General features: G+C 44.5%; 1 long non-coding RNA gene across 1 annotated transcript; it reads left to right on the forward strand.

Annotated features, from left to right (window-relative positions):
* The first annotated feature begins 15,441 nt into the window (after window positions 1–15,441).
* Window positions 15,442–24,783, forward strand: LOC118539447 (uncharacterized). The gene is made up of 3 exons (XR_004919179.2): window positions 15,442–16,721; window positions 20,199–20,276; window positions 24,665–24,783. It is a non-coding gene; the product is annotated as an uncharacterized LOC118539447 (long non-coding RNA).
* Window positions 24,784–25,025: the final 242 nt, after the last annotated feature.

Genomic DNA, 25,025 nt, shown 5'->3' on the forward strand with positions numbered 1-25,025 from the left:
AACTATAGAGAACAAACTGATGGTTACCAGAGGGGAGGGGAGTGGTGGGGGGATGGGTGAAATAGGCCATGGGGATCAAAGAGTACACTTTTCATGATGAAAAAAAAATAATAATAATAAAATAAATTTCTTAAGAACAAAAAATAAAATAAAGTTATTATAATGGAAGAGACTTCAAATGAAAGATAAACATTCTTTCATTCAATTAGTATCTGAGTTCCAAACAGGGGAATAAAAGACGCAATACCATTTACATTACCACCCTCCAAAATGAAATACTTAGGTATAAATCTAACAAAATATGTATAAGATCTGTATGAGGAAAACCACAAAACTCTGATGAAAAAAATGGAAGAAGAATGAAACAGTTGGAACCAATATTGTCAAAGTATCCATTTTTCCCAACTTCGTCTGAAGATTCGATGTAATCCAAATCAAAACCCCAGCAAGTTATTTTGTAGACATTGACACTGATTCTAAAGTTTATAACAAAAACCCGTAATAGCCAACACAATGTTGAAGGAGAAGAAGGAAGTCAGAGGACTAATGCTACGTGACTTCAAGACCTACTATATAGTACAATAATCAGAACAATGTGGTATTAATAAAAGAATAGAAAATAGATCAGTTAATTGAAGAGGGTCGAAATAGGCACACATAATAATAGTCAACTGATCTTTGGCAAAGGAGCAAAGACAATGCAATGGAGCAAAGATAGAGTTTTTGACACCTAGTACTGACACTGAACACTCACATGCAAAAAAGTAAATCTAGACATAGATCTTATACCCTTCACAAAAATTAACTCGAAATAGATCAGAGACCTAAATGTAAAATACAAAACTATAAAGCTCTTAGAAGATCACATAGGAAAAGACCTAGACGACCCAGGATTTGCAGATGACTTTTTAGATACAATACCAAAGGCACAATCCATGACAAGCTGAACTGCATTCAAATTAAAAATGTCTGCTCTGCAAAAGATACTTGTCAAGGGAATGAGATGAGAAGGCATAGACTGAGAGAAAATATTTGCAAAAGACACATGTGACAAATAACTGTTATCCAAAATACACAAAGAACTTTTAAAACTCAACAACAACAAGAAAAAAACCCCAAACAACCCAAATAAAACAATGGGCCAAGACCTTAACAGACACCTCACCAGAAAATAGGTCTATGAAAATATATTCCATGCCATCTGTCATCATGGAAATACAAATTACAATAACGAGATGCCACTACATACCTATCGGAATGGCCAAATTCCAGAACACTGACAACACCAAATGCTGGTGAGGTTGTGAAACAACAGAAACTCTCATTCATTGCGGGTGGGAATACAAAGTAATACAGCTACTGTAGAAACAGTTTGACAGTGTCTTACAAAACGAAATGTATTCTTACCACATGATCTGGCAATCGAGCTCCTTGGTATTTACCCAAAGGAACTGAAAACTTATATCCACAAAAAAAACCTGCACACAGACTTTATAGCAGCTTTATTCATAATTGTCAAAACTTGGAAGCAAACCAAGATGCCCTTCGGTAGGTGAATGGATAAATAAACAGTGGAACACCCAGACAATGGAATAGTATTCAGGGCTAAAAAGAAATGAATTATTAAGCCATGAAAAGACATACAAAAACCTCAAATGCACATTACTAAGTGAAAGAATCCAATCTGAAAAGACCTCATACTGTGTGATTTCAATTATATGACATTCTGGAAAAGGGGAAACTATGGAGACAGTAAAAAGATCTGTGATTGCCAAGATTTGGTGGGGGAAAGGAGGTGAGAGAAGAGATTAATAGGCACAGCACAGAGGATTTTTAGGGCAGTCAAAACACTCTGTACAATACTATAATGATGGAGACATATTATTATACATCTGTCCAAACCCACAGAATGTACAATACCCAAAGTGAACCCTAACGTAAGCTATGGACTTTGAGTGGTTATGATGTGTCAATATAGTTTCAGCAGTTGTAACAAATGTAGCACTCTGCAGGGGGATGTGCATGTGTGGGAGCAGAGAGCATACAGGAAATCTCTACATTCCTCTTACTTTTGCTATGAACCTAAAACTGCTCTAAAAATAATGTCTTCAAAAATAATGGGCATGGGGGCGCCTGGGTGCCTCAGTCAGTTAAGCATCAGACTCTTGATTTTGGCTGGGATCATGATCTCAGGGATCCAGTCCCACGTGGGGCTCTGCACTCAGTGAGGAGTCTGCTTGAGATTCTCTCTTTCCCTCTCCCTCTGCCCCTCCCTGCCCCCCATGCTCTCTCTCTCTCTCTCTCTCTCCGAAATAAATAAATGAATTTTTTAAAATGGGCATGGCTATTGGAGGGCAGGGGAAAAATAACTCACAGACTAGGGGTACCACTTTTCTTCAGGGCAGTTTGAAGATGTGTATCAAGAACCTTAAAGTAAGAATGCCCTCTGACCAAGGAATTCCACTTTAGAAATTTACCACAATAATGAAGGACATGCACAAAGATATTGTCTTAAAGATATGTATATTGAGCCACATTATCATTTATAATAGATAAAAATCAGAAGAAACTTAAGGCTTAGTGTATTAGTGAAATAAATGTGTATGAATGGTAGCCATTATAAAAATGTTGCAAATTAACCCCGATGTTTATAGCAGCAATGTCCACAATAGCCAAACTGTGGAAAGAGCCAAGATGTCCATCAACAGATGAATGGATAAAGAAGATGTGGTTTATATATACAATGGAATATTATGCAGCCATCAAAAGGAATGAGATCTTGCCATTTGCAATGACGTGGATGGAACTGGAGGGTATTATGCTGAGCGAAATAAGTCAAACAGAGAAAGACATGTATCATATGACCTCACTGATATGAGGAATTCTTAATCTCAGGAAACAAACTGAGGGTTGCTGGAGTGGGGGGTGGGGTGGGAGGGATGGGGTGACTGGGTGATGGACACTGGGGAGGGTATGTGTTCTGGTAAGCACTGTGAATTGTGCAAGACTGTTGAATCTCAGATCTGTACCTCTGAAACAAATAATGCAATAGATGTTAAGAAAGAAAAAAAGAAGAAGAAGAATGTAGCAGGAGGGGAAGAATGAAGAGGGGGAAATCGGAGGGGGAGAAGAACCATGAGAGACGATGGACTCTGAAAAACAAACTGAGGGTTCTAGAGGGGAGGGGGGTGGGAGGATGGGTTAGCCTGGTGGTGGGTATTGAGGAGGGCACGTTCTGCATGGAGCACTGGGTGTTATGCACAAACAATGAATCATGGAACACTATATCTAAAACTAATGATGTAATGTATGGGGATTAACATAACAATAAAAATATTTTTAAAAAATGTTGCAAATTAATATTTATCAACCTGGAAAGCTGTTCACTACACATTAGTAGAAAAAACAGGTTGGAGAAAATGTGCAAAAAATAGCATAATTAGTACACTAATAGTATACTATAGTACTTTTAGTATTATATAGTAGTAGTATTATGGAGAGTTTTATTAAGGTAGTTATCTTTGGGTGGTAGAACTATGGAGGTAAACAACAATTCTTTCATAGTAGTTATACGTGCCTTTACAGAAGAGATATATATTATTTTTTATTTTCAAAATCTTTAAGATGACTTAGTAATGGGAGAAGACAGAGATTGCTAGGAGTGTAGCACATATGGTAAATATGAGGTTCTGAATGAGGTCTGTATGTTTGGTGGATGCTACTTTATGCAATAAATGTGTACCAATTGAGTTGCATTCTCCATTATGCTAATGGAAGAAAAATCTGCAAGAAGCATCAAGAATCATTTAATAATGTGAATAACTATTGCCTCATGTTTCTGTTTTAGAAGTTCACATCATTTTAACTTTTAGATTTGCTTAAAGCAGAAACCACCCAAATCATTATTCTCTTGTTATATCCTGGTCAAATGGTTAATCTCAATCATTTTAAGAGAGCCCTAGGTGTGTGCTGTGTTTTTACTTTCCCGATTTGCAGGGCACAATCACTTTCTCAATGATTCTGAGGACAGCCTAAAAGGGCAGAATTCACAGGCTAGCAGAATTTGGTTGACTTCTGGAATAACTGAAACTCACATACATAAGCCGTCAGTGTCAGTCTGCCTCTAACATACTCTGATCAGGAAAGACCGCAATCTCCAGGTAGAGAAAAACAAAGAAAGCAGGCCCATGTGGATAAAAAACGACCACTCAGAACATTCCTGGAAACACATGGAATAAAAACATCTCAAGTGCACCAGTCTCCAGAGTGCTCAAGCTGTAGATGTGGGTCACCTTGGCCTGGCACTGTCCCCCTCTAAAGAAAGAGTAAAACTGAAGCTCAGACAGGGTAACTTGCCCTCAGTTCTGTCCAAACTCAGTAGTTAGGCTCTGATTAGCATCCTTTGTCTCCCAAAAGTGCCATCAGCTCTCCTAAGTAAAGCAGACCGTGTGGTGTAATGAAAACACTACCAGACTAGGACTCAGGAAACCTGGGTTTCCAAATTGGCTTTGTCACTTAATTGCCTATGTGTTGCTGGGCAGGCACCTACCCTTTCGGGGACTGTGCTTCTCCCCCTACAACATGAGAAGGTTCTACTAGAAAACATTTAGGGGCTCTGCAGATCAAACAGCCTATAGTTTTTAAGTAGCTCGTCCCTTCCCCTGCCCTGTCCCTTTGGGTTTCATCCTTGTGGGCATTCTTGCCCCTCCAACCTCCTTCCATCCACAGTTCCCTTGGGCACACCTGTCCTGGGACCTCCAAGCTTCGCAAGGTCAGAAGGATGTCCCATGAGCTATGGAACAGGTGCTAAAACATTTCTCACATTGCTGTGACTATTTTAGCTAGAGTCATGTTATTTTTTTTCTGCCTAAATGGGTTAACTAGGCACACATATGTCTGTAGACAGAGCACCATTGAATACACTCTGCAGAGCAAATAGAAGTTTAATTTCCCTTAAACAGACATCAAGTGCCTGTAGATGCACGGAGCCAGGAAGAGCGATTTCCTTAGGCAGCCTGCCTCTCCCAGAGAGGAGGAAGAACTCATGGACGGGAAGAGAGGGTTCTGCCACGTTCAGCTAAACCAAATGGCAACCCAAATGAAAGGAGAGACAGAGAGAACTGGGTTGTGTTATCAATCAATTTTCAACTTCAGTTAACTTTATTGGCATGACAAGGTAGACACATTGCCAAAGTCAATACAGTAGATCTGTGTGCCTAAGGCAGGCTTTGGTACTAATGGAGGTTTTAATGCCAGACATTCTGTCCTCTGAAGGTTTCCTAATGTCCTTTTTTGTCTCCAGTGGCCACATGTTGTGGCTATGATCTTGCTACTGAAGGTCATAAGATTAAGTTTTGGGCACTGAAACCAAATTTATGCTAAGGGTCTTCTTTCCTGAAACCCTTTTATACTATTGGAAAACCTTGTGAACTTATGTTTTATTTTAAAATAAACAAGTATTTTCAGATAGGATATTGTTAAAATAGTTCACTTCCTAGGCAGGTTTTTAAAGTAAAAGATATCACTAAGAAAACTACCTAAAATTTCCTTATCAAAAATTCTTGCTATAATGTTTACATTTCTAGTAGACATATAATTAAGCTGTTAATATCTAGGATCTTTTTTTAAAGATTATTTATTTATTTATTTATTTATTTGAGAGAGAGAGAGGGAGAGCACGAGTGGGGGAGGGACAGAGGGAGAGGAAGAAGCAGACTCCCTGCTAAGCAGGGAGCCCGAATGTCTAGGATCCTTGTGCAAAGTAACCTCCATCCAGAGGAGAAATGGGGAAATGACTTTTTTTTCTGGTTGGACAAGGTTGTTGTTTTTTTTTTCATGATCTTAGTGGCACAGATATGCACTATATTATTTCCACCAGGAGCCCAGCCCAAGCTGCCAGGCCAAGAAGCACTTATAGGCAATAGATAAAATGAGATCATGAGCAGATCATGACTCTGGCTAGCAAGTATGTGATAGTGGGTAAGCTTAATGTTTAAACAAATATTTGTTTTAAAGGAGGCAAAAGGTGAGTGTATAACATATGTTTCAGATGTAATACAGATATGGCATTTTCAGATACAACACAGATATGGCATAAGCCTACAGTTTGGAGCACATGACCTATAGACAAAACATTACCTTCACCTGGTGGCAGCATGCACGAATTAGAGCGGTATTATTTCTTGTAAGCTTCCCATATTAAATAATTGACTAAATAAATACATTTGTACCTGCAAAATCTAGAATATTTAAGCTGTAAGGAACCCACTAAATCAGTTCATGTAATTCCTCTTATTTTACAAAAACTGAGATCCGGATATTTTTGTTTTCATGTTTGCTTAAGGTCAACATTTCACAACTAACATGATACTAGAATTCAGGTGTCTCAACGCTCAGAACAGTGAATATTCCGTTATATAAGGATCCTATTGCATACTTGGATTCTGTATTTTGCCCTTGACATATTCATAAAAGTTAAAACTTAAGTCTATAAAGAGGCCAATGTCCACCAACAATAAATAAACCAATAAATTTTACCTATTTTCAACATCTAGCAATTTAGTTCTTCATTTGACTATTCTTCTAAGTAAAGGCATTTGTTGGTTGGTTGGGTTGGTTGGTTATAGATACCATGCAATTTAATTTAAGAACCAAGGAGTGATAAAGCCTTCTTCATTCTGTAGGTTTAATATGCATTTGTAAAGGATGGTCATCATTATCACTAACACAATCACAATATCAGTTATATGAGAAAGAAGATATACATATATGTATGTATCATATATATGATATCTATGTATCATATATGTGATCAAATTGGATGTATATGTTATATATATGATACATGTTGTATATGTGTGTGTATATATACATATACCCCTTCTTATCTTCTAAATGTTTAAGTAGTTCTTCAAAAATTACCTTTATCAAAGTGACTCTGCATGGCTACTGAGAGTGGGATAGTGAGACAGACTCATTAGAGAACAAATAATACAAACAACTCAACTCTGGACTTTTCTCTTCCCCCGCCTAGTCAAAGGCCTTGGGGAATTAACAAGATCCCTGAGTCAGGATCTTAAGTATTCCTATACACTCCAAGTGTTCTTATGTTTGAGATCCTCACCAGTTTTAAAGGTATCCAAATTAAGGGACTGGGATGATGTCAAGGACTGGGATGAATCAGTTAGGATCTCCATCTCCAAAGCATTAGGAGCTATTATCCAGAAGAGTAGCACATCATGCTTTGATCAGGGAAATTAAACTATTCTCCCAAGATACTCTATTTGTAAAACATTTTCCAAATTGAATTCCAGTTGCAGAAATATTTTTGGCAAGTAAACAGCAGGGGGCTGAGAGCCTGGTCTGTGCCAACTTTGCTGACTCCGACAGCCAGGCTGGAAAGTCTGGGCTGGAGGAGAATATGTGAGCGCTGGGGAGACTGAGCCCATGCGAGGAGAGGGAATGCTCACTGGGCAGCTGGTCCTTCATCATTCAGTGCCTCCCGTCTGCTCTCCAGGCTCCAAGGATAAAGACAGAGACGGTGAGGGGAGGAGAAAGAGGAACCAGGAATAGAGGCCTCCAGCAAATGTGAGGGAGGAGCAGCGGGAGCGGGACCGTGGGCCTCCTCGAGCTCTGCTGGAGCCCACATCGGAGCCAGCCTGGACCACCGCTATCCCCTGGTGTTGCTACGAGCTGGCCCAGCACTCGTGGCAAGGTCTTGGCGTTCTGTCGAACAGAAACGATTTCACAGGAGAGCAGAGCTCTCGGTGACTCTGATGAAGCAAGGTCCAAACAAGAGGGCTCTGTGATCATGTCTGAACCGACAACAACACGAGCATCGTCTCAGCCTCCAAATGAGCCGACATCCCCTCTCCTGACTAATAGGAATGACTGCTCTTCTGTACTTTTGCATCTTTAGCCTCACTCCAGTGAGCCTCCCCATCACAGAATTATCTCTGCTTCTTGGCAGCATCCGATTCAGAGCAAAGTCTGCTGTTTAAGCCCTACCCCAAATCAGCTGACAAGAGCAAGCCCAAGTCCTTCCCAAGTCCTTTCTAGCACCTTTGACCCAAGCACCCTGCAGTTGCTCACAGAACCCAGGCTCTTTCTGTGCAACCGGCAATAAACGCAACTTGCTCTCAGCTACAGGCGTGCCTCTGCCCAGTGTCTGCTCTGTGCCGAGCAGTGTGCTGATTCTGGGCTTACGGCCCTGAACAAAACAGCTTGTCCTAACCCAAGGGAAGAGCTCACAGCCTGATGGAGGACGCAAGGAGCAGAGAGCAGAACAACCTCAAGAGTTGTGACCAGTCAAACGAAAATCAACTGGATATCCAAGAGATAACCCTGAGGGTAGTATGATTCGGAGACTATGAAAGAATGGAGAACCCCATCAAGATCAAATGTACTTAGTATTAGCAAGAAGATAAATCTTACAAACCTCAAAATGCCATCAAGTTTGGGTTACTTGTACATATATTTAGAAATGTTAAGGTGCCAAGGACAGGCAAGATCCAGTCAAGTGATCTACAAGAACAGGAGCTGCAGACCTCCTTGAGTGAACAAAGAATTAGACAAAGTGGCAGGGGACTTGGGAGAGCCACCTCTTTAGTGTGAAAGCCTCTGACTTTGTACCCATTTAAAAAGTCCCATCACAGTCCCCAGGTAGCCCATGTCCTGGCCAACACTCTGCCGGTAAGCTGTGTGGCGAATGTCTTCCTTGGGTAGGATGCATGTTTCTTCACACCAGGAAGATCGAGAGTTAAATATAGAAAGATTTCAGAGAGCCAAACCATAGTCTTTACAGTTTTATGTTAATGATTATAAATTGTATCTATTTGCCATTTGTGTCTTAATAAGTTTTAAGAGAATTGGCCCAATTAGAGAGGTAGCCTTGTAATGCCAATTTAAAACACAATTGAGGGGAAGTCGGAGGGGGAGATGAACCATGAGAGACTATGGACTCTGAGAAACAAACTGAGGGTTCTAGAGGGGAGAGGGGTGGGGGGATGGGTTAGCCTGGTGATGGGTGTTAAGGGGGGCACATACTGCATGGAGCACTGGGTGTTATACGAAAACAATGAATCGTGGAACACTACATCAAAAACTAATGATGTAATGTATGGTGATTAACATAACATAATAAAATAAAATTTAAAAAATAAAACACAATTGAGTAATTAATGCGGAGTTTTACGATTTTAAGTTGAATTCTGGTTAAGTTTATTGGAACATATAAGAGAACTCTAGGACCTTGTATTTAAAATGTAAGGGCTTAAATGTATGTAAGTATTGAAGTACTCCAGAAAGCTTTGTTTGTTAATTCAAATATATATGCATGTACACATGCATGTTGTGTACATGTATATGCATATATGAATGTATATATAAAATGTATAATTATGGCTTAATATGTTTGGAAGTAATTAATTCTCTCTTTATGCATAGGCCCTTTAGAAGTGATTGCTAAGCTCTGCTAGACTAAGAAATAAAATAATTACCTCTGTAAGCTGGACTAAAACAAACGTTTTTCTAATTTTAGGCTTTAATAAGTGGAATATTCATTTTTAATCCAAAAAGTAAACCTTCGAATAATATTTTCTACGCACAAAAGGCACCTAGACAAAAGACAGACATCTAGAAACTGATGTGAACATAAGCAAACACCGTAGCGTGTGGTAAGTGCTGTGATGGAGAAAGATAAAATGCCGCATGGGAACAAGCAGGAGGGGCCATCTCCGGACCCATAGAGGAGGACCCTTCCGGAGGAGGTATAGGTAAACCGAGAAAAAGGTGTGAACAGGGAGGGAGGGAGGGAGGGCGGAGCCACAAGATGTTCCCTCATTTACATATACCAAGCTCCTACCAGCACACAGCTAGGGGCCAGGGAGACCAGCGAAACAAAACAAGATCCCTCCCCTCCTGGAGAAGCCAGTAGGTAAGAGGGAGCTCCGGGCTCTTGGGGGAATAGAAAGAAATTCAGCGTCTAGAAGCCTACCCCTGGTGAGTTGGAGGGCGATCCCGCTCAGTCCCCGGGAAGGGTTGAGACTCCGAGCGCGCACAGGTGCGCACGTAGTGCCTAATGTGGTGCCGGAAACCAGGAGGTTCCCAGCAAGCCACTCTTTTCTTCGTTTTTAAGTGCTTTTGCTTTGGGGATCAGAAGCCTATTTGTAAATCAAATAGTTTAAACTTTCCTGAGGCTCAACCACTGGAATTATCAAACTACCAATCCCTTAACCCAAGGGCCCCTGAAACCTGATCAGGCTGTAAGCAAATAAGCCGCTCATCTTTTGCAGAAGCCTGAGGTTCTGGGCTGCAGAAACTGGCATGATTGTTCATAAAGGACCCTGAAGACCCGCAGGGGATGGACCTTAACTCTCAGGGCTGCCAAACTTTGGCTGAATCGAGATCTTTTTAAAAGAGAGAAAGATCTATTTTCCAAAGACCAAATGAGGAGTGAGGAGGATGGGGGGTGGGGTGGGGACAGAAGGTCTAGGAGGGTAAAAAGCAGGGACCACAGTTGGCAAACTCTGACAAAAGAAGAATGAGGACAGAAAAGGCTGAAGATGGCAGAGTTAGAGACCACTGCAACCCACCTCGGAGTTTACACCTCTACAGAGGCTGTGGCTTTACCCATAGAAAGTGTTTTATAAAGAGAATGGTGGGTCTGGAATTTACAGAACTCATTTTCAATTTCATAGGCTGCAGCCTTCAAATAATTCTACCCCACCTCTCATGTCTAACGGAACAGATGTATGTCTCAGGGGGAAGGATTGAGAAGTATTCCCTCCGAAGGTCCTTGGGACACTATGAAATGGGTTTAAAGAACCATTTCCATCAGCGTGTGCCCACCTCTGTATGTGTGTGCGACTTTTGTCCGAGGTTATCAGGACATCGAAGCCTCTCGCTCCTGCGAATACCATGTGGGATTGTCTGGTGGCTATCTGAACATTATCTTCAAATCTCCATAGAAGAATTGCCCCTGTGTTTCATGTCAACAATAGTTGAGCCAAACTGCCTTTGACGTCCCTGGAGTTATCTGATCACCCAGATGACACTGAACAGAGCTAGATGACTGGGAGTCGGCAGCTCAGCCCTAACATCTGCCCAAGGCCGGCAGCAAGGGTTCCAGGAGTTATACGAGCCACCAACTCTGTCCAGTCTACCATCTGTCACTGGCTTACCACACCACCTTGGGTCACTGACTTCCCCATTCTGTGCCATCTGTGAAATGTGTATAATAGCACATCATGTCCTTCTGTCCCTCCTGCTCATGCTCTCCCTCTCTCATTACGTCCCTCCCTCCCTCCTACCTTCTGTCCCTCTCTCTTTCCCTCCCTTCCTTCCTCTCCTCCTCCTCCTCTTCCTTCTTCCCTCTCTCCTTCTCCCTTCCTCCCTCTCTCTGCCCCCTCTGTCCTTCTCTCTCTCTCTTATAGAAGAAGATAATATGTCTGTAAAGTGCTTTGAGCTCCTTGGAGATAGAGGGTCTATAAATATAAGCTGTTATTGCTGTTACCATGGAAACACTCAGAACTGTGCTCCATCGTTGTGTTTGCTGGGCATAATTCTGGCCTTCTTGCCCTGCTGGCTTCTTGAGGCTGTTAGACAATCAATGATTTTACAAAGCACTGCAGCCAGGTAGGGGGTGGGGACCCAGGGCAGAACTTGTTTGCAACTCAGCTCTTCTTCACGTCAGTCTTGAAAAATTGTGCTTCTATTTGCTGAAGTAGAGGATCATACAAAACTGGCCAGAGTCAGCTGTTAATCCAGTATGCCAACGACGACAGGAATAGGTGCGCCACCCAACTAAGGACCCTAATCTATAACAGGTTTCAGGCAAGGAAGAATTCTAGTGAGCTTCAGAAATAATATTACAACCATTTCCTAAATTTGCTCTGACTCCTGACTCCTCAGCTTCAGAACCATGGCTAGCAAAATGTTGGGGTTAAGAGTCTGCACCTTTCTGCCAGTCCGTGGCCTTTTGGAAAGCAGGATCTATGTCTTCTTCATTACAGCCTTTGCAAAGCCTAGTACAGGACCTGGCACATCGCAGGTGTTGGACAGAGGTTTGTGAAAAAAAGATGAGTAAGTGGCAGCCATTTTCTATTACACAGCTGAAGGTGCTGTTGAGTAAGGCATATGCCATCAAGTGTTGGCTTGGACTCAAGTCCCAGTGTTTGCTTTCTGCCCCACCCCCCACCCCCATCAGTGAGGCAATGATGCACTTCAGTTCTGCTTTCATGGATGGTCCTGGGAAAGTTGCTTTACGGCTCAAAGCCTGATACGGGAGAGTAACGTATCCTAATTGTTAACCAAAGAACGGTGAAAGGTCCCGTGCCAAAGGTAAGGAGTGGAGGCCATGGGAAAGGTCATTAGTCATTGGAGGTAGTGCTGTGATCTCCAGGGAAGTTTTCTAGGCCTCCGATGAGCAAAGGCAAGGAAATCGGAATGGGCTTTCAAGTCAAATGAATCAAAGCATTCAGTGCATGAGCCCTGCCACTTACCAACTTCCCTGAGCCTCAAGACTCCCATCTGTAAAATTAGAAATAATAGCGCTTATCTCACAGGTTTCAGGTGATGGTTAAAAGACATAAGTATGAAAACCCATAGCTCAGTGGCTGGCACCAGTCAATGATTAACACATGTTCGTTCCATTCCATTAGTTTGACAATATGCATGAAGAAAGCAGAATATTTTGAATAATGCATTGGCTAGTTAATCCAAAGGCCAGGCAGATGTTTCTGATCCCACCAAGATGGGGCACGTGGTAGCCCCGCCTTCGAGCAGGGGGCATGCGGAGCTTAAGGGCGGAGAGAAAATGCACAGGTGCACACAGAGAGCCAAACAGAACAGCTACACAATTTACAGGGCCCAGTGCACACTGAAAATGCAGGGCCACTTGTGTAAAAATTATTAAACATTTCAAGGGGGCCACGCAGACCATTAAACCCTGTGTGACTGCATAGGTTGCACCCCCACACAGCCAGCCCTGGAGCCAGGGGAACTAGAAGCTTCACCGTGTTACCAAATGCTGCTCTTGTCGTCACTGTGGGTCTCGTGCAGGCCGAGAGGGCTGAATGGTTTCTGCAACTGAATTCATCTTCTAAGCTAAACCTAAGCTATAGTAAAGGTCATTTCAGGAGGAGGGAAAAGCTCATAAAAACAACAAAACTCCTATTGGAGCAATTAATGATTGCACACAATGTGATGGGGTTCAGATCGTTCTTGTATCCTCATTCACGGGGATGTGGAGGTGAGATCAAATTACAAAGCAAAGCCTATGAAAGACATTCACCATGTATTCAACTGCTATTTAATAAGCCCCTGCTGTATACAAGACATGGCGCTAGGCCATATCAGGGAAACAGAGAAAGATTATCTTTATGATGTCTAAAGCCCCTTTCAGTTCTAACATTTGAGGATTCCTTGACAAAGACCTGGTGCCTATCTTTAAGAAACTTCAGTCTAATGCAATAGCAAAACGAAATTGATATCGCTCTGGATTGAATGCTTTCAAATGGGGTATTTAAAATCTATCATTTACATTTATATATGTGTGTTCCTACCTGCTAGGATTTTGATATGGTCATTCACCTAAATTTTCACTGAGCCCTTCAAAGATTGGGAGTATTGTGTTTTGGGTTTTTTTGTTTGTTTGTTTGTTTTTAATCTGGTCATAAAACTAAGTCACAGGGAAGACAATGGATTCTCCCAGAGTCAAATAATAAGGTTGTGGCAGAACATACCCCCTCTAGATAAATTACTGAGTCCATCCTCGGTGGTTCCCATTCTTCTCCACTCTCTGTCCACCAATAAAGGATGTGATTAAAATGGGCCATCCTCCTTTCTTTGTTGCAAGTGTACAACTATGAATGGAAGACTCTTCTCATAAATGGGTTGAAGCCAATTCTGAGCCCAGGATTTAAAAAAAAAACAGACAAATCTCACTCAGATTCTGCCTCCACCACTTGTTAGTTATCAGTGATCTGAGCAAATTACTGAATCTTCTGATGCCTCCATTTTCTCATAGGTTGAAATATTCATTCCTCTCCAGGTTCTTTGAGGACTACAAGCATCTAGCAGGGCCTGGCACATAATGTCTGTTCATCTGCTGCTGAGCCCACTCCCACCCCTCCTTCTGTAGAGCCTGCCATGAACAGAAGGTCATGGGCTCTCATGGTCCCCTTACTTGACTGAGAAACATGGCCCATGGAAGGGTGGAAAGGCAAATCACCCCGAGGCAGAGCCAAGAAACCCAGGGTGGGTAAGGCAAAAGACAGGTGTTGAGCTGATTAACTCGAACATGGACTTACTATTCAACTTTACATGTGTGAGGAGTTCCTCTGGTTACTCTCAGCTGATTATAATCGCACACTGGATGCTGCACTGTGCAATCCTGGTGTTTATTTGATCCAGGCATGTGAAGAGTAGGGTGGAAAAGTCCCCTTAAAAACAGGAGAAGAAGGAAACAAGGTTCAGAGAGGGGAGACCCAAGAGTTCTACCTATTCCTCCACGAAACAGGAGCCCTTAGTTGGTAGACCCATCAGCCATTCTAAATGACAGATTAAAACTAAAGAAAGAAAAAAAGGCATTTCTCTCCCCAGACTGTTACCCTGAAATGAGGATACAGAGATGCTACTATACATACCAGGACCCCGCTTGAGTGTTATTTGCAAAGAGCGACAAAACCCCCTAATAAACCAGGGCTAATAGCCAAATGGGCCTAAAATTCCCCCATTGCTAGAGATTCATATGTAATGAGAAGGCCGTGAGCCCCAAGGAGACCCTAGTGCATGTGCACAGCCGAACAGAACTCTGAGGGAATGGACGCAAGATGTGGGAATTCTCATGGCCCAGATCCCACTGGCAAAGATGCAGAAAGAGACCGCAAGCTGCCAAAGCCTGGTTAGTACATTTCACGGTTTTGTCTGGGCGCAGGGCTCTCAGGGGAGGCAAGGAAGGCCGTTCAGGACAGCTCAGAACTGTCACACGGGGCTAGTGTCAACTCATGTCACCTCACGGCCATCCTTGTGGTCACAACTGCGCAACCCTCCCCAACGCTTGTGTGCAGGGCTCGCTCTGAGCCCCTCACCTGTCACATTATGTTTATTTCAACCGTCACTAAGGTCTGGGGGATTTAAGGTGCACTGTTCTAATCTGGAGCTTTTGGTAACAAAGAAGAGTTTCTCACTCAAGCTAATTTAAGAGAAGGGGGTTTTAATCTAAAGATAGAGAAATCTCCTGGGAATCCAAGGACAGGGCTGCATGGGGCACCTGGCCCCATGAGAAGCGGAACTGAGAAGCTGTGGAGAGCTCTGGCAGGGGTTGCTAACTGTCTCCCAGGCTCGCTCGTCCCTTCTTCTTCTTCTTAGAGCCCCATGTGCTGTCTGTGAGCACACGGCTGTCCCACAGCCTGCCTCGCAGCTGGGTATGACAACGCGAGTGGCTGGGTATAAATGGAAGTGAGATGTATAAATTTGGCATCATCTTCTTAAAGTCAAACCACTCGTCCTGGATTTTCTCCCTGCTGTAAGATGGAATGCAGACATGGTGTTGACTCAGCCTTCGTCAGGCAAAGGAGGACAGCCCTGTAGAGAATGCCAGAATGACACAATGGAAGAACAAAGGTCCCTAGATGACTTCACGCAACAGAACCACCTTGTCCGCCTGGACCGTTCATACACGGGCTGTTACAGAAGAAAGAAATAACTGCTCCTTTTTTGAGCCACTTTATTTTTGGGTATCTGACAGTAGCTTCGCTTGCGTCTTTACCAACACAAGAATTGAGGGCTAGCCTGCAGCTGGAGCTTCCCGGAGTCCATGCCCACCCTGGTCCGCTCTACCACAGCCAGGTGGAAGGGGCTCTGTCTCCATCAGCTCCGGCCACTAAATACCACAGACTGGGAGGCTTGAACAACAGCCATTTCTCTGCTCACGGTTCTGGAAGCAGGAGGTCCGAGATCAGGGCGCCAGCATGGTCCCGGAATCGAGGAGGGCCCTCTTCCTGGCTTGTGGTCTGGCTGTGTCTCCACGTGGCTGAGAGAGAACACTCATCTAACCCTAATCGTCTCTCCCAAAGGCCCCAGCTCCTAAAACCATCACCCTGGGGGGTAGGGCTTCAACCTGTGAATTTTGGGGGGGAGGGCCCAAACATGCATCCATAGCGGGCGCCACGATCAAAACAGCACTGAGGCCAGTTAGCTGAATAAGCACGTGAACTCACAACCTGAAAGTTCTCTACCTGAAGATGAGCGGCATATGCTAAAATCTCCAATGGATTACGTTTTCCAGGTACAAGTCATCCGTTCTTAGGCATCGGGTGCTCGGGTCATCGGTAGTCACAGCACAGGAGGGTTTTAACACCCCAGTGGTGAAGTCCTCAGCCTTCGGCACACATCACGATCAGCGAAGGATCTGTTCGCCCCGATTACAGGGCAGGCTCCCACCCCGGGACTTGCTGATTCAGCAGGTCTGCAGTGGGACCTGAGAATTTACACGTCTCACGAGGTCCCAGGTGATACTGATGCTGCTGGTTGGGAGATGACACTTTGAGATCCGCTCATACACCGTGTCAGCTTACCATCCCACGTGGTCGTACAGCAAGCAACACAAATGTCACTAGCATCCGACACAGAGTGCTGAAGCCGGATGCTACTGGAAACACTAAGCACCCTACCATTTTAGTGTATCAGAAGACCAGGATGCGTTTCCACTCAGTGACGTGGTGAGTAAACAAATACATCCTTTGTTCGACAATATTATTAAGTGCTGATTTTGCGTGTCAGGCACTGGGAGCCAGCAGGGACAAAGCAGACAAAACACCCAGCTCCTGTGGTGCTTACCCTCACGTGGGGAAAGCTATCACTTACGAAATTTCTATTACGTTCTAAGCCTTTAACAGGGATTATCTCAAATTCCCACAAAGACAGTAAAACATAGGTGTCATTATTCCCATTTTCAAGATGAGAAAGTGGAGCCTCACCGAGTTAAGGAAGCGCCAGATGGGGTGTCTCCACAGCCCACGTACTTTCCATCGTAACCACAATGACATATATTTGGCTAACACACAAAGGGACTTTTAGCAGAAATACCCCATATTTTGTCAGCAAAGGATTTCTTTTTCATTTACCATGACCTGGAAGGATCCCTGAAGGTATTGGGAACCTTCAAGAGTTCCCAAGGGCTGAGACAGGAGGACCGTGGGCCGCAGGAGGAGACAGTTTTCCTAACTCTTGACCATGGCCCGCGGTCTGCATCATGTGGCCCGGTGTGGTACTGCTGGGCTGCAGGACACTTCTCTGGGTTTACTCTGACCACCAACAGCACATTAAAACTAGCAGGTCCCTGGTTAACACTGGAGACCCTTCCCTCCTCCAGTCATATTTTTTCTGTAAATATTTCTTGAATCCTCTGTGAGCCAGACACTGTGCAGGGAACTGTGGAGGATTCGAGGTAAGACTTTGTCCCCGCTCTCCAGGAGCTGGTAAAGCAAATATAGCAACTTCTTCCTAGCTGTCCTCCAGCTACGACATCGGGGTCCTCTTTGGGACAATAATTTTTGCCTTTTGTTTTATGGTTTGAACTTTTTATCTTTACTTACAATCTCAACTCATGTATCTGCTTGTGCTGGGTTTTCATTTGTTCATTTGTTTTTGTTTTTTGTTAGTGGAGATATTAATATACAGGAGTTGGTGACGTCTGGCTGGCTCAGTCGAGCGTGCGACTCTTGATCTCAGGGTTGTGAGTTCAAGCCCCACGTTGGATGCAGAAATGACTTTAAAAATTTTTTAAAAATCTAAAATATATATATATTTTGTATATATAATATATTATATTAAGTAAATAAATAAATATATATATATGGGAATTAGATATTTGGTGAGACCATAGAATGATTTATTTTTTTAAGAGAAATGACAGCGGTCATCCAAGATCTTGGGGAAATACTAAAAAAAGGACATGGGTCCTGGGGCAATGGAAGAAAGAAAAAAATTCTTGGAAGGTAAAGAATCTATGATCTTCAAAAAAGATACGAGCCTACCCTAAAGTAGGGAGGGAGGAGAAGGGAATCTTAAAAGAGGAAGAGGAAATCTGTGAGGCAAAAAGAGCAGCTGAATGGGTAAGAAAGAGCAACAAAAACACTTAGTAGAACTCTTGCTTGAAAGGCTTTCCTGTCATCGGTGGAACTGCATATGCTTAAACCACACTGAGTGTGGAGGACCGACCAGGTGCATGGTCAACTTCAGGGCACAGTATTAGACTCCAGGTTTTTTTTTTTTAAAGAAGACAAGGATTTAAGTGTATCAGCTTGCAGGTTTGGAGATCTCTAATAGGTGAATATAGGTGACTACATGATGTATTACGTTTGGGGGGCTTGAAATCAGACCCAGTTTGCACAGAGGACTCAGTTCCTGACTCAGAAAGTCAAGTCACCACTCCACCTGGGTATGGAGGGCCACCGGGAGGGAGGAACATAACAAATCACCACCAACAATCAGGTCTTTGTGCAATTTTTATAAAGTCCTCTGTGCAAAGGTGCTATTGTGAACACACATTGTTTTATTTCCACATAACCTTGACTGTGGAAGCTCAATGAACAGCTGTCTCCGCAAATTTTCTGGGCTGTCAAAGAGCCAAAATTTGTCTTGTAGGTTTCTTCTCCAAATTTGAGCATACGGAGATAGGAGATAGTTCTTGAATACAGTAGCCTTACCCCAGAGGCACATTCTTGTGGCCAGTATGCGGGTCTTAATGACACCCATGCCCTGCTGTCTCCCCAAACTTCTCACACACCCTACAGTGGGGCTTCTCAAACATTACGGTGCTTAGCAATTACGGAGGAAGCTTGTTCACATGCAGATCATGTCACCACGGCCTCACCAGATAAATCTGATGCAGAGGGTTCATGGTCAACATATTGTGAAACAGGGTTAGAGACAAATGTGCTGCGGGGGCATTTCACAACTCAGCTAAATTTATTGAGTGTGTACTATGCACCTCTCACTGTGCTAGGTACAGGGGATATCGTGGCAGACAAAGCCTGTTCTCATGAAAGTATAATCTGAATAAAGAATCGCACAAATCAGTGTAGAGCCACAACCGTGGAAAGAGGCACGAAGAAGAGATACACAGGGCCATGAAAACCTGTGGCTGAGACGTTTTCCCTAGTCCCAGACAACAGGGAAGTCTTCTTCTGAAGGCTCGGTAGGTTATCCGGACAAGAGGGGAGAGATGAACATTCCAGACACAGAGGAAATAGCATGTGTAAAGGCCTCGTGGCCACAGTGGGGGGGCTTGGAGAGGCTGAGGAACTGCCAGAAGCTACCCAGTGGACTCAGTATGTAGTCCAGTGTTGGCCAACCCCAATCAGACCTCCACACTCTAATGTTCCCTCCTTCTGGAAGTCTGACAAAATTGAAGAATTATTGATTTGCAAAACAAGAGCTCTTATTTACGACTAAACGTGAGCTGCTCTAAGATCCATCGTCAGTTAAAACCGGCAGGGCAGCTGCCATGCAAGTCTGGGTAAATCACCCGCCCGGTGCCACCAGAACCCATGCTAAGATAAGGCAACAGCTGTCTAAATCCCACAAGCCCCCAGAGAGGTTGGCGGAGATTGACTCCACAGGAAGTAGAGAAAGGTGGTGGGCAGAATATCAGCAGGACCAGCCCTTGCCAACAGGGCAGAGCCACAGATGGTGGCCGTGATGCTCGATGCATCTATTTTTTGCACACTCTTTTCGAGTCCTCTTCCAGCTCTGCTCCCTTGCTCCTTCCAGAGCCACCTTCTCTGACCCTAGTGGCCCGGGCTTTTCTAATGGTTTACTTTTACAATGACTTGTCTTTCTTACCACAAAAGAAAGAAATCTGATGCTCTCATTGGACGATCAAATGTCAGATAAGGGGAACCCTCTCAGGATTTGTGTTTTGAAAAAGGCCTGGACAATTGTAACTCAAAAGAACACATCAATATGTGTTGAATTTCCCTGCATTGTTACGGCAGACAGGGACGGACCCTCTAACTTTTAGCTGGGCACATGGTACCCAAAATGAAGGCTAGATTTCTCAGCTTCCCATGTAGCCAAGTGTTGCCTTCAGGCCAAGTTCTGACCAGTGGGATGAGAGCAGACAGTTTCTAAGACATATGTTTCTATAAGGGACAGTTGTCATTCAGGCCTTTCCTCTTTTTATTTTTTTCCAGCCTGGCTGGGGTGACTGATGTCCTACGCATTACCTTGGGCCATGGGAGCAAGGGCCACATGGGAGGGATGGCAAAAAGGTGAGCTGGAGGGGGCCTGAGGACGAATGGGATAAGGCCATTGTTCCAGTCCTGGGCCCCCTTCCTCCAGACTCGTAAGTAAGAGGGAAATAAATCCTAAGGTGTTGGAGCCATTGTTAATTTTGGGTTTCTGTTATAGCCAAAGCCAAGTTTAACTGATAAAACCATCATGGGGATTTTTCTTTCTTTCCTTTTTTTCTCTTTCAGTGGAGGATCACAATTTCTTCTTGGGGTCCCTCAAATGTAGGCAACAATATTCTCCATCTTCATGTGTGGCTGCTTCTTTGGTCACAAGATGGAAGATGAACATGGGTTCATGGGAACATGGCTGGGGGCCCGAGGCTTCGGTCTGAAGCCAGCCCTGCCACAAGTTGGCCAGCCAGTTTCCCTCGCTGGGCTTCTCCTTCCTCATCTGGAAAACAGCCTCCAGGCTCTCCTACAAACCTGGTAGTTTCTAAGACCAGGCTCGCTCAGCTTTACTCGACCCCCGTGCCCACTCTGCCCATCAGAGGAAATTGTTACTAGGATGGGGAGTTTTCATCTGACCAACAGGTTGTGTTTTGAAAGTCCACAGCACTTGTTTGGAACTTGGCAACACATTTCTCCATGGGCCGAACACATGAAGGTTAGGTTCCTGAGCAAATTCCAAAAATATAATCAACTTGCAGTTAACTTATAGTGCTGAGGGAGTCCTAGAACAATTTGTAAAAGATTGGGGTGTGTGTGGCTGGGAAAGTGCTCAGTTTCCAATTGGACAGGGGACAGAAACACCTTCCCCTCCGGCCTTGGCAGAGAAAGGGACATCCTCCCTCTGCTCTGTGTTCTGATGGGGAGAATAATCCCTTCCATGAATGGCCCATCCAGATGCCTATGAAAGCTAAAAAAAAAAAAAATGAGAGTCTCAGTAGGTGGCAAATATCTGATGAGACTGTTACCTGGCTTTCTTCAGTCGAAATCTGCTTTCATTTGAAAATTTGCCCTGTAGGTAAAAGACAGGCCACTTTGTGAATCTGGCCACATTCTCTTAGGCAAACGTTACGCAGAAGCCCTGGGAGAGGTAAAGGGAAGAAGGGTGCTCTTTTTTAAGGCAATGGTACCTTGCAGTTAAGTTTGGCTTGTCTTTTTGCTGCCGTGTTGGAGATCACTGAGCAGATGTGACCACTGTGAGCTGCGCCCTGACCCTCAGCAGGGCTCTCAAGGGCTCCTTACCCCCTCCCGTCCTTGGAATGTGGGTTCCAGTTGCCTTTCCCATTCCCAGAGGCTGCCCCGAAGACACAGCCTTGAGACAGTGATGTGCTGTTGAGAACACCTGCACAGTATGTGTGACTGAACTCTAAGTGAAGGCCTCTGTAGAAACTTCTAAGATGTGGCGGGTGGGTGTGGGGATCCCCCGACCTTGCTGCTGCCCAAGACAAGCCTCATCTATAAGCTCCTTTGCTTTTTTAAAACTGCCACCTACCAAGCTGGAGTGGCCGCCTTTTTCTTCCCGCTCCTACAAGCTTACGAGGGACAGTCTCAGATTACACCTGGGAGGATCCCAAGGAGCTTGCAAACCAACACACAGCAGCTTCGAGTCTGGGCATCCTAGGGAGCCAGTGGTGGGGAAGCGGCTGGCTGCAGATCTGGTTTTATCTGCCCGGGATGAACGTGGGGGTGCGGGGGATGATGTCATAGCTGTCTGAGGGACTCTCATCTGCTTTAGTCGAGTTCCTCCTTCGGAAAGAGCAGGTTAGACCCTGTACCTTTCAGTTGTGTCTTTTCTCTATTAAAATGTCTTTACCACAATCAAAGGTGTTCCCTCAACCGACCCTGCCTTACGAGGGCCCACCTTTCTCTGCCTTTGCACCAGCTGTCCCGCCTGCCCTCCTCTCCCCTTGTTTTCACGCTCAGGCAGGCGAACTCCTTCCCTTCAGCTGTCACCGCCTGCAGGAAGCCTTCCCCACTCTCCACAGGGGGTTAGGTCCTGCTCCGAGCTCTCTCCTAGCACCCTTGGCAAATATCAGGCTGTCCCCACAGGAGAGAATAAGCTGCTTGGCCACATGGGCTCTCGGGTGACCAGCAAAGTGACCTGGTATGCAGTTAGGTCCCTGAGTGTTCAGCGAATGAGCAAACAAAGGTTCCTTCCACTCTGTTCCTTCCCGTGGTGCTATCGAAATCCTGTTCGGGGCCCGCCCCCTCCAGAAGGGCTATCTCTCCTCACTAAATTCTCACTGCATCTCTTGCTTGAGGTACTTATTGTGAAACATAATCATTTACCAGCTTGCATTGTTGTTCACTCATTGCTGTGGCTCTTGCCTTACCAATTGTCTGTTGTCAAAGGACCGTATCTTCTCTTTTTTAATTGCCTCAATTCCTAAGGCCATGCTATACACACAGTAGGCAGTCAATGAATGACTGATGGATAAGTACATGAATCCAAGACTGGCTTCTTTAAATTGTGACCCAATGAAGACTTGCATTTATCTCAGGGAGCTTTTAACATAGAAAACCAAGAGCCTTACATAATTGCACCCGCTAGATGCCAGGAGCTCTGCTAGCACTTTCCATGTGTATACATCTTCCTTCTAAAGAGTCAGTTAGGTCTCGTGGTTCTGAGCATGGACCCTGGAGCCAGGCCGCCTGGCCTTCCTTCTTGCTATCCTTAGGGATTTAATCTACATGATACATAGTTTCTTCACTTGTACAATGAAGACAATAATACAAGAACTGTATTAGTCAGAGTTCTCCAGAGAAACAGAACCAACAGGATTAGACAGATAGGAAGATAGATAGAGATATATAGATACAGATGAGGAGATTTATTATAGAAATTATCACACTATTATGGAGACCAAGAAGTCCCATGATCTGCCAGCAGCAAGCTGGAGACCCAGGAAAGCCAGGAGTATCATTTGGTCCAAGGCCTGAGAGTTAGGAGGCTGATGGTGTATGTCATGGTCTAGTCTAAAAGCCCAAGAACAAGGAGTGCCAGTGGCCGAGGGCAGAAGATGGATGTCTCAGCTCAGGCAGAGAGAGAGAGAGAGAGAGAGAGAGAGAGAGAGGAGAGAATTTGCCCCTTGCCTGCCTTTTTGGTCTATTCAGTGGATTGTCCCTCAGTGGACTGGCGGATGCCCACGCCCATGGCCGAGAGCTCCCCTCCTGACTCAGGCTACTGACTCCAATGCTGATCTCTTCCAGAGACCCCCCCCTCACAGATTCTTCCAGAACCCAGTCAAACTGACACATAAAATTAACCATTACAAGGACCTGCCTCATTAAGGGTTAAAAAGGTAATATAAATGGAAAACAAACAAAAGGTAATCCATATTCGATACTTGGCATAGCATCTGTCTTAGAGAGTTTGAGAAATGCAGCTATTATGCATCAGTGTAGCTCCTAACATCATGACAGAAGGTTTAAGTGAAGCAAGAAGAGCTGTTGGGGAAGCCACGGCTCAGGGGCCCTGGTCTCCTTGTCATTCGACTCGTTGGGGTCCTTGGTGGTGGCACAGCAATGACTTTTAGAACGGGAGTGGTGTGGAGTGTCATTCCGTGTCACTGTACAGGGGCCACCTGGTCCTCAGGACGCACTTCATAAATTTCAGTGAAGGGGCCTGCTCTCCAGGCCCCCCTGTGGGGTGCAATGCCATGTAGGCTGTAGATAGCAAAGACTGCTATCCCTTCATTAAAGCAAAGAAAGAATGAAAGATGCTGTTAGCTGGCTAGGATACAGGTACTGCAAACAGCCAGTTGCTTACAGGAATCGCTCCTTGACAGCATAAAAGCCCCTCATCGCTTGGTGGTGAGAAGAGTATAAATTAAGTTGTGATCCAGCTTAAGCTCTCTCTCCCTTCCTCCCTCCTTTCCCTCACTTCCTTCCTCCCGCCCTCCCCTCTCCCTTCCTTTCTCTCTTTCTTTGCATCTTCCTGTCTCCCAGCTACCCTTCACGGTAAAATGAATGCAAAACAGCCTTCTTTTTTTTTTTTTCATTTCTTCCCTTTGGTTTGAGTGCTACAAACTAGCCACATTACAATGCACTATTTCTAGGGGACGCCTGGGTGGCTCAGTTGGTTAAGCGTCTGCCTTCAGCTCGGGTCATGATCTCAGGGTCCTGGGATAGAGCCCCGCATGGGGCTCCCTGCTCAGTGAGGACCCTGCTTCTCCCTCTCCCTCTGCCACTCCTCCTGCTTCTGCGCTAAATAAATAAATAAATAAAATGCACTATTTCTAGGATGATGTGGAAAGGTACAGTGCCGCAGAAAGAAGAAAAGCTGGCAAATTTTGTAGGGTGTATAAGGTTCTTTGTCCTATGTGTTTGTTTGCCTGCCTGTCTGGGTGAGTGTCTGTCTCTTGCCAGCCAACAGCTTGACAGCCATTTTAATTGGCATGGTTCCCTCCTCCGTATCCCAGCCACACTGGAGGGAGGAACCTGGGCCAAGACAGTCAATGCTGAGGCTTCTCAACAACCCGTGACCTGCGAAAATAGGGATCTGTGCTAACCTGACTCTCTCAGCCTGGATCAAGATGAAAAGCGAAGTAAGCCATTGCCCATGGGTGATGGGATGGGGGCTGAAAGACGATGAGAAATGAAGGACCACAAATGCCTCAGCTGGTTGACCTGCACGTAGGCCAAAGTTGGGCATTAGGGCAGCTGAGAAAGCTAGGGGTGGTGAGAAGGAAGAAGTGGCAGGCGGAGCGCTATTGAGTGAGTCGCTGCAATGGGCAAATGCTAGAAGAAAGATCTCCAGACCCAGGAGCCCAGCACCAAACC

Source organism: Halichoerus grypus, chromosome 7 (genome assembly GCF_964656455.1).
Source record: "Halichoerus grypus chromosome 7, mHalGry1.hap1.1, whole genome shotgun sequence".
NCBI lineage: Eukaryota > Metazoa > Chordata > Mammalia > Carnivora > Phocidae > Halichoerus > Halichoerus grypus.